Raw genomic sequence first — 10,925 nt, forward strand, 5'->3', positions numbered from 1 at the left:
CTGTACGAGGCAAGGAAGATGAATCCTCTTGAAAAGGATGCAGAATGCCGAAAGGCGGCAAGGCGAGAGTCGCTGGTAAAGTGGCAGAAACGGTGGGATGACTCGCAGAGGGGTCGCTGGACCCACACTTTGATTCCCCGTATTGAAGAGTGGATCCAGCGACGACACGGTGAGATTAACTACCATCTGACGCAATTCCTGTCAGGACATGGTGGTTACAGGAAGTAAGTGCACCAATTCAGGCTGGATGATTCTCCCTTGTGTCCTGAATGTGGTTGCACACCTGAGGACCCGGAGCATGTTATGTTCCACTGTCCACGATTTCTCTCAGAAAGGAGGAGTCTGGAAAACTCCCTGAAAACCACTCTAAGCCCGCAGAGTATCGTCGGGGAAATGTTGAAATCGGAGGGAAACTGGTGTGCGGTGAACACCGTCATCAAACAAATACAAGAGGAACTGGCAAGAGCGGAGCGCGCAAGGAGGACGCGAAGAACGGAAGGCGTGGTCGCGTAAAGCGCAGTCCACCCCGCGAAGTAATGCTTTGCGGCGGTCCCGCGGGGAAGGAAAAAGGAGAAAGTGGGGGTGGTTTTAGTGGGTGAGAATCCCACACGCTGCTGCAACCTGGCGCGGCAGTGTCTTTCTAAGATTTCCACCTCCATCCATAAAAAAAAAAAAAAAAAAAAAGACAGACAGACGGACAGACGGACAGACAGACACCGTCTCGATTCTAATAAGGTTTTGTTTCACACAAAACCTTAAAAAAGGTAGACAGACGGGCATTGAACCGATTTTAATAAGGTTTTGTTTTGCAAACCAAACCTTAAAAATGTCAAAACTAATACCGGTTTCGGAAAGTACTAACCTTGTTTTACACAAAACCTTAAAAGTGTGTTCTCCCCTGAGTCAATATATATCAAGCAGTCATTCCCGAAGGTTCAGTCCTTTGACCCTCCTTGTTTTCTTTGTTCACCGCTGAACTTCTTAACCCGAGTTTTGACCTCAATTTCATCGAAGTTCTGCAATAAGTAAATGACCTGATCCTTTACACGCGTACTAAAAGTAATTGCCTTGGCAAAACTCGAATTCATATCTGGACGAGCCCCTTAAATATGTGTGAAAAAATTATGTTTCGCACTAACATGAAGATTACGTCGAAAATAAGGAGAGATACTGCCGACCTTTCCATCAAAATCCATGAGACGCTCATTCCCATTGTGATTAAAGTCGAATATCTAGGTGTCATGGTCACTCCCACTTTTCTGTGAATATGATGTCTGCAAATGCCTCTATCATCATCATCAACGGCGCAATAACCGGTATCAAATCTAGGCCTGCCGTAATAAGGAACTCCAGACATCCCGGTTTTGCGCCGAGGTTCACCAATTCGATATCCCTCAAAGCTGCCTGCCCTACGCCATCGCTCCATTTTAGGTAGGGCCTGCTTCGTCTTCTTTTTCTACCATAGATATTGCCCTTATAGACTTTCCGGCTGGGATCATCCTCATCCATACGGATTAAGTGATCCCCCCACCGCAACCAGTTAAGCCGGATTTTTACACAACCTGACGGTCATGGTATCGCTCATAGATTTCTTCGTTATGTGGGCTACGGAACCATCGTCCTCATGTAAGGGGTCAACAATTCTTCGGAGGATTCTTCTCTCGAACGCTGCCAAGAGTTCGGAATTCTTCTTGCTAAGAACCAAAGTCTCCGAGGAATACATGAGGACTGGCAAGATCATTGTTTTGTACAGTAAGAGCTTTGATCCTATGGTGAGACGTTTCGAGCGGAACAGTTTTTGTAAGTTGAAATGAGTTCTGCAAATCCCTGTACCCCGTCCACAAATACAGCGCCCTTACGCCCCAAACAATTAAGCTGTTCTGTTACAAGTAGCTTATCAGATCTCTCCCCATTGGCTTCATCTTCTGGTCCAATAGCTCCTGCTTCCAAATAGAGAAGCTCCGTCTGAGGGAATGTAAGATCCTCCTGGTGCTCCAGAATCTACAAGGATATGCTATTATTGTCAAACTCCCAGCCGGGAGTTCATCATCTTCCAAAATGCCATTAGAAAGAGAATGTACACAAGGTAGTGAAACGATAGTACAGTCCTGAAAGAGGCCTCTGGATCCATGTTGATTAAGATAAGGTAGTCTAAACTTCAACCCTATTAACTAGTATTTGGCGATGGTCTCGCCTACCTATGCAAAATGTTCATCCCCCACAGGTTTATGCAACCAATTTTTTAGTTCTCTTTCGTTGGAGGACACTTAAATCTGCGAACAGGGGGAGGCAGGAGATGATTTATCCTAGGTCTGTAATTTTCTCAAAGGGGTCAAATGATAGTGAAATCATGTATATTATGACATTCCAAACGGATCTATATTTACTATGCTCTCGGATCTTCTCTTGATCATGTAAGCCGATGGTAAACGACCGAAAGACCGACGGAAACAGCGGTGGCCTGATAAACTGGATGATAATTTGAAAGCCCATAGTCGAAGAAGAAGGAAGAGATGTCAAAGGTTCGTTCCATACAGGATTTGTAAAGATAAAGGTCACATTGCCAAGGGGTATGACATGACTTTAAAATCATGTTGTGCCCATGAAAAAAGAGTTTACATAATACCCTTGAAATAGAAAAATAAAATTAGTTTGACCTAAAGTCGGCCAGCATGGATCACAGATTAAACTATTGGAGCTGCAAAATTAGCAATCAGCAGTCAAACTGTTCGGAATTGCAGGAATCGGTTTTGTCTTAGTTATGGTAGGCTATGAATTTGTATCAAGGCTAACTCAACTTTGCCACCTCTCCCATGTGTGAATCTTACCAAGGATCTTCCTTTCCGCTAGAAGGGCTCTTCAAGCCTTATCAGAGGACTAAGCTTCGAGAAAATTTCAAACAGGCCCTCCTACCTTGCCGAAATTAAATGGTTTTCACAACTTCAGACTGTTTTACTAAAATGTAAGGGTACTATGGACCAAGCTGTCAGATTTTCAGCTGTCTGCCTTGGCATTCCACCTGCATTTCTGCAACCAGGTTGGATGATAGGTTTTTAAATTTGGAACTCCTTGAAGGTTACTCTGTGTTTCGTTCGATTGCGCTGCACTCGGCGAAACAACCGGCGGGGGTGCCCTAATAGCTGTTAAATCCGTGCGGAAATCATCTTTTCCTCCTCGTCTTCCGAACATTTGAGTTATTCCGAAAAGGTATACCCCTTTATCATATCCTATTTTCCACTACTTCACTCTTCTTTATTCGAAGATTTCTTCGACAAATTATCAGAAGTTCTAATCGTTTTGTTCATCTCACCTCCTTTCATCCTCTGTGACGACCTTAATCTTCCTATCCTCTGCTGGCCTATTACTCCCGGTCTTTCCTACCTCCCACATAACTTCATGTACATCTATGCCACCCTCCAATTCAACCTTTCTAGAAAACACTTAGATGGCACTCTTGATATTGTCCTCTCTAACCTTCTGCGCGTTGCCTTTTCCGATTCCGGCATGCCCCCTAGACATTGCCCTAGACGCCTATCATCCCCTCGAGTTAGCTGCTCAGATATTCCAACTCCACTCTTCTGTCGCGCGTAAACCGACTTTCATAAGGAACATTTTGAAGGTCTTCACTCAGCCCTGGCGACAATTAACTGGGTTCCCCTCCTCTCTTCATTAAGTTGAGACCAAGCACTCAACACTTTCTATACCGCTTTATCTGATCTTCTTCATCAGCTTCTTCTTCATCTGCTACGTCTCCTCCTCTCCTAAGTGCTTGCACTCCTTCCTTGTCTGGTTCACCACTGAGGTCCACAAAAAAATTCGTCAAAAGCACACTGCGAGGAAGAAATTATCTACTAGAACCTAAGCTGGCTTACTTTCTTTCAAAACCCTGCGTTCTTCGACCAAATTCTTAATACGTGAGTCCAGAAAGGAAAGACTCACTGAAGCGCACTAGCAACTCCCGTTATCCTGCCCAATTATCCTCTCAGTCAAATCAATTCTCTGGCTCCTCTGCTAACTCCCTCCAACTCTATGATTTGCTCTGGTGTTACTTTTCTTCAATCTATATTCCCTCTCCTCCCTCCTCTTTCCTCCCACTAGGAGATGTAGTCTGCCCTGGCTCGCCTACCATTCCCCTCCAAATCCCTTTCCTTGTCGAATACCTCATTGGCAGACTTGATGCCAATGTCGGCCCTGGCTTCGACGATCTTCCAAATTTCTGTTTGCTTAAAACTGGTCAGTCCCTCTGCCAATGTCGGCCCTGGCTTCGACGATCTTCCTAATTTCGGTTTGCTTAAAACTGGTCAATCCCTCTCCCTTCCTTTTCCTTTTCAACGAAGCATGTACATTTCCTAGCAAAAAGTTGAACTACTGTCGTGGAATGTTGAATTATCTAATCTTTGCTCAGGTCATCATTGAGACGAAGAGGTACTTAGAAGGCGATCCATAAGACAGATTAAGAAGGAAAAGAACTAATCTTTTCCTTGTAGTGGAGTAAGGGACGTGCCTGGTTATAATGAGGCTACTCAAAAACCTCAGAATGCTCACTCGGATGTTGCTGGAAGCAATGGATTAGAAGACAAAAATAGTATCTGCAGTAATGACAGAAGACCAACAGGCAATTTGCATTAGGATATGGTGAACCTAAGCTTGAAGGTCGTAAGACAAACTTGATAAGACCATCAAGCTATAAATGCCAGGTCGGACACTTTTGGTAGGGATGCAGAGCATGCATTGTAAAGGGACTTGCCAATATTTTAGGAGTAACAGAAAATTATACTGGTTTGTCTGGATGGCTTGGTATGGTACCAAACCTTGTAGACCTTCAAGCAAACCATCCCTGTACAGTCCTACACCTCTTTCAAGCACTGTGGGGAAAATACCGAAGCTGGTAATGACTTCTCTGGGGAGTTGTTTACTTGTGAGCTTTTTAGATTGATGGTCCAATTTTCATGAAGTGACTTTACTGTTGAAACCATTGCATTATATGCGGCCAAATGAAACAAAGTCGAGATATCCATTACGTTGACTATTATTCACCATTTATTTTGTTGTTTTTATTGATATCTATCCGAAGGGAAGACTACCCCACTGATGATGGACTTATGGAATATGTTATATGCACGGGTATACCAAAGAGCTGTCCCCCTTGGACACCACCTTGTCATGGTGGAGACCAGGTGGTAGTTTTTACACACATGAAGATGGAAACAAATAATTGTAACCCTCCAAGCGGTAAGAAGCCAAGGACTTCGAATCCACCCACGATGAGAAATTAGGTCGTGGTAGAAGTACGGATTTGGGAGGCCGCACCAGATTCATGTTCCTCCACGGAGAAATCTGTGGAAGACAGTCTCTCCATTCCAGTGGAAAACCTACACCAAAAAGTATAGTGCACCAGCTACCTTAATGAGAGGAACTGGGAACTAGGGACAACCTGTTTATGACACCGTAGCCTAACTCTTCCAAAAAAAAAACGGGGGAGGAAACTTCAGCCGCAAAGGAGAAGGAGGTACAGACTTGTCTGTCAAAACCTTCTCCTCCGCCTCTACCACGAAAAGCGGAAGCTAGGAAAGGGAAGCTGGTGATGTGGACGCAACTGGTCAAGTTCCAGTATCTGGAAACAGATTCATGCTTCCCGGGCACCGCGAATCTGGGAAGGCTTCCAGCGCCGACAACGGAAGGCACTGCGAAAGGTTGCCCTCAAGGCGTGCTGTCACCACTTCTGAAGAGTATGTTGATCGACTCACCACTGTGCGAACCGCACAATCTGCGAATAAACGCCCAAGCTTATGCGGATGACATGGCTGTGCTAGCGGCTGGTCGAGATCTGAAAACAATGTGTAGAAATATACAATGCGCCGTTGATTTGATTGATATTTAGTGCTTCAGGCGTGGACTTTCAATAAATTCAAATAAAACCACAACGGTACTATTTACAAAAACGAGGACACTTAATGGTTTTTGCCTTCTAGAGATGAGGGGTACAACCTTCAACTCTTCGGAGCTCTGAATGCATTACTCAATTTGCAGCCCCAGGATTTGTTTATTCAGAGCACTGCACTCCCATGAGAAAACAATGGACATGGCGGGCACAGAGCATTGGACGAGTTATTGGGAGAACTGGATCCAGTTTTCGCAATGCCTTCTGATTGTCTGATCCTCGTTCATCTGTTTGGCAGAAGATATGAAGTTATCTTGGAACGAAGAGAAAACTAGGACGTACCAGGATAATGCGTGTCAGGATATACTGACGTCTTCTACGGAGATGGCTCAAAAACCGTACAGAGTTCTGGAGCTGGAGTCTAACTCTCGAATGAAAACCAGAAGTGGGCTTTTCTCTTGGGACAATATACAACGGTTCTTCAGGCTGTAGGATATGCGATGCTAATGGCGGCAATCTGGATGTTTGACTAGCGGTTGAAGGGCAGGCGCATCGTAATCTGTTGTGGCAGTCAAGCTGCATTGACGGCGTTGGGCAATCCTTTGATCACTACAAAAATCGTCTAAGAATTTTGAAATCGATTGAACTTTGTTTCTAGATTCAATACGGTGAAGCTACTCTGGGTGTCCGGTCATTGCAGTGTAGGGATAAATGAAATCTTGGGTGCCTAAGCAAAAGAGAGTTCAATTTCTCCCTTTCCCGGACCGGAACCAGCAATTGGGGTGTTAGTAGCATTGACTAATGCTGCTATCAAAAACTGGGGACAAGCCTGCCATTATGAGAGGTAGTTGAGCCTTAATGCTGCTAGACACACCAAACTTTTCCTGTCAGAACCAAACACACATACGGCAAAGTTTATCCTGTTGAAAAGCAGGAAGACTTGTAGAAGCATTGTGGACATTCTGACAGACCATAATTCACTATGCTGTGATGCCGAATGTAGGAGGGAAGTAATAGACGTTGAGATTGGCGAGGCCTGCGGAAAGATGAGAAAAAGGAGGTGATCTTCTTTAAGGCCGGAATTCTCTCCGGCGCCCCGAATCGTGGCATGTAATGGAAGAGCTAAATTTCAGCAGATAATAGAGAGATCCGCATAATTTTCCTCCAGGGGGAGGATTGACTATCTACAGCTCTGAAGATAGTTTTTGAAAATCATGTTTTTGGTTTATTTTTTGGTGGGTCTATTTTCCGTCTAAAACGTCAAATTCTGGTTCGCAGTCTTTTTTTCAAGTACTACCATTATACCCCCTTTGTCAGTTTGAAACAATCGGTTCTCAATTGCGACACCTTTCCAGGTTTGTAACTATATTTTCTTGTTAAAAGAGGGAGGAAGACGGTTACAGTTTCGTACCAAGAAAGAAGTAACTTATCAGATGCTGCCTCAGCTCTGCCCTAGGACAAGCCTGACCGAAGCGGCTTCCAGGTGTTATACGCCTCCTTTTATAATTCCCAGAATATATTAAGGGTGCGAATTATATCCCACGTAAATCCGCCCACAGTTCGGACCAAAGCTAGGTTGGAGCTAAACAATTTTTGTTTAGGAATTAAGGATTCCTAAATCCGCATCCACTTTATGTCGGACCGGACCAACGGAGAGCAATTTGCTCCCACTCTTTATGGTCCACGGACTCCTTCTTTTGGGTTTGTGTTTTGCGAATTCGGTCACGCTGCTCCCAGGGGAGAGGTGAGGTAGCACCTGATCAGTGCCCTCTGCCGTCTTGGTTAATCTTTTAATTTTTGAACTTTGGGTGTTAACCGGAAAAAAGTCCGGTCCGACTCAAGTGGATGCGGACTTAGGACTCCTCAACGCCTAAAAGCATATTTTCTTGCTTGGTCAAATTTGGGGTTTTTCCGGCTGTGGATTTTCCAACCGAGAATCTCTTGAAAATGGAGTTAGTTTTCGATCATTTAGTAATGAAAAAGTTTAGAAATTGATTTCAAGGTCCCGAGCATAACAACAAATGAATTCCATTCTAATGAGCAATCTCCTGCGCTCCAAGAAGGCAAGTATCTGCCTCGAACAGAACGCAATGCAAATGCATCTTAATGAGCGATTTTTGTATCTTACCGGTCAGCAATAAAATGTCATACACAATGATAAACGTTCCAAATGGTCAACAACAATATACATGAATAATATATCAGCGGAATATCATTAGCCGCGCTCCTCGAGTCGTCCAAGCTATCCAAGATAACGAATATAATTACAACTTACGTTCAAGGCTGCCGGGAAAATTAATCGTGGAAATGCTATAAAAGCAACTTTCGATGCGAAGAAAACCCCAAAGACAGAGCTGCTGGTCTGCCTAGTGGAGTCACAATAGCGCAAGATTTATGTCCTCCGAAAGGCTGTTAGACGGGATGCTGTTGTTGGTACCCTCGCAATTGTTGTTCTATGCAAACGCACGATTTCGTCACTCCGTCCACACTAGTATGGCGACATTAGTAAGACAATGCGGGGGTGGGGGAGAGTTGTTGTTACACAGAATTCACTTCTTTCGATTTTCAGATGAAACTTTTTTTTTTTCAGAAATACACTTGAACCCACTTGTGATGTTAAGACACCAAACTTTCCACTAACTTTCTCCTCTTATCTCTCAACGGATTCGACACTTGGAGGACTTTCACATTCATTCACTTGAAATTCGGTAAGGAATACTTCAGGGAAGAACGGAAAGAGCGTTATTTTGATTTATGTACGTTGTCTGTAACTGAACTCTCTCTTTCAATAGCAGCTAGTTCGCGATTGATTGAGTTTCGATCTACATACTATAACCGAGCGTTTTGTTCGAAGCGGTTTCTGTGATTAAGAAATAAAGACGTTCAGATAAGATTTTCGTGTACTAACAAAATCTAGTTTGATATTAGATTACTACGTTTTACGGGAGTTCAAATGAAAGAAACGAAATTTGAAGATATTTCCCATAAAACGTATCAATCTAATAATCAACCCGAAATACGCAAGAAAGGGTAGTAAAATTTGATCGAAAAAAATCCTGAAGATACCACTATAAAAGGAATTCACGTCGCGTGCACCTTCTTTCCTTACCACCAACGAACCCCTTTTACTCGAATGTACTATTTCCTTGCGCCTCTTCTCTATTGTTATCAAACTACCCTTGCAAGTTTCAACCCTAACACAATAGACCGCCTATTATCAAGCGAGTTTCCTTCTTTTCGTATTTTTTTTTTCATTTCATTTATTCGTGGATTGCTCTAAACAATACACATAAGAACCAGGACTAAAAGGATTTGAATTCGGCACAGAATTGCTTGAGTCCAGGGTTTAATTGGGGATGTAGGGACAAAAACTACTGAAAACGTACATCAACCGGTCAATTATAATCGATAATAGATACAGCATGGGCGCGAACCACGAATCTGTAGGATATCCTACTAAACCGTTGCCACAATACTACACACTATGTTCCTCGGCAGGATCTTCTGAACCTCTTCAGACAACCTCTTCAAAAGAAAAAGCGGCGTACAACTGCGGCATCGCGAAACGACCTCTACCAGACGATACTTCAGTTACAACTGAGGAGAAACGAGGAAATTGTTGCCGTGGTCCTCGTCTAGCCGCTGCGTTGAGCCACCTTTGAATTTTCCGACCAGATATGCCTACAACCACCCACAATCCCCCCACCCCCTCTTTGCGCTCATTCGATGAATTTTCTTAGCGAAAATTCACTCTGTAGCTATCCCACTGTGAGCTTCACCACGTACGGGTGAGCGCTTCTCCATGGACAAATTCTCGAGCCCCAACTGGAAGAGCTTTTGCATTTTCCCCCCCGTTGGTGATAGTGGCTTGGGACTGATAAGCAGAAAGTGGTGAATGTGGCGATTTCCCCACATTTTCCAGTGGAAACTGCGTTCATTCATCCACTGAAATTGTGGGGAAACGGCACGCAGTGGGTTTTCATTCATTGTCGTCCCCAAGTTTTCAGCGGAGGCGCGTGATTTATGGTGGAGACGGGCCTCATTGTAGCGAGAAAGTTTTTAAATACTTTCAACGCAATGGGCACGCACTTGCTTGGACTTCTAAATTTATCTGGGAGAATTCAAGTGAAGGTGTCACTTATCCAGTGGCACGCCAGCCACAGGAAATGATATGTGATCCAGCTGTAAAGGTCAAATGTTTACGAGTAGTCCAAGTGCCGTGGGGACTCATTTTCACATTGTTTAATTTATCTGAAATAGCATGTCAACTTGTTTGTAAACGAATTCTAATTTATTTATTTCTCGCAGAACGTGATGAATGAATCGAGGGGATGAAAAAAGTACTCCGTGACTTTAGAAAAATTCTCCCTTTTCCATTCTTTCGTTCCTTCAATACATTATCCACTTTAATTTCAGCGAAAAAGTTCCTCCAGGTAAGGGGTTGGCGCGGTCACTAAATTCCTTTGTCCTTTTGCTTCCAAACATATTAATTTTAACGGTTCATTATGAATATCGACAGTAGGAGCTTTGGTAGATTTCGTCTCAAAACTAACGACCTAAATACTTTCTTTTGCGGATAAAACTACTTCGTTATTGTTATCTTTTACGAGAGTCCTTCGATTTGGAAACTTAGAAATTAGTAATCAGTATAAAAGGGAAGAAAGGGAATAGGTCATTTTTAATCACCACCGCCACCTCCACCTCTTAGCTGTTGATAGACGAAGATAAGCTGGGGACTAAGAGAAAAGGAATAGCCAAACTTTGTGAGGTCCAACTGGTTGTTCAGAAAAGTCAACAAAAAAAAAAAAAAACTGAAAAAGATAAAATCTGAATACAACAGGATGCGGAAAAAGGACAGGCTTACTGTAGCATTATGGGAGGCCGCAACAAAGGACGTACACGAAAAGAGTCCTTGGAAATCACTGTCAATCGGAAAAGGAAAACAGGAACAAGAACCTACATCAGAAAATAGAGACACTGTTCTTGACTGAAAAAGTCAGGTGACCTTGCTAGATAAGGGATGATCAGAAATAAGCTTCGGTTT

General features: G+C 43.5%; 1 protein-coding gene across 4 annotated transcripts in view; it reads right to left on the reverse strand.

Annotated features, from left to right (window-relative positions):
• Positions 1–9,508, reverse strand: part of LOC119651796 (5-hydroxytryptamine receptor 1) — a 271,379-nt gene extending 261,871 nt beyond the window's left edge. The window contains exons 1-2 of one of the 4 annotated variants that reach the window (XR_005249494.1): positions 9,365–9,508; positions 8,157–8,741 (exon numbers count right to left, since the gene is read on the reverse strand). The gene's annotated coding sequence lies outside the window, so the exon portion shown is untranslated. Of the gene's footprint in view, positions 1–8,156; positions 8,742–8,990 lie in introns of all 4 variants that reach the window. The other 3 variants (XR_005249492.1, XR_005249493.1, XR_005249495.1) reach the window with 3 other exon arrangements.
• Between the last annotated feature and the right edge of the window lie 1,417 nt (positions 9,509–10,925).

This window comes from Hermetia illucens, chromosome 3, assembly GCF_905115235.1.
Source record: "Hermetia illucens chromosome 3, iHerIll2.2.curated.20191125, whole genome shotgun sequence".
Classification (NCBI taxonomy): domain Eukaryota; kingdom Metazoa; phylum Arthropoda; class Insecta; order Diptera; family Stratiomyidae; genus Hermetia; species Hermetia illucens.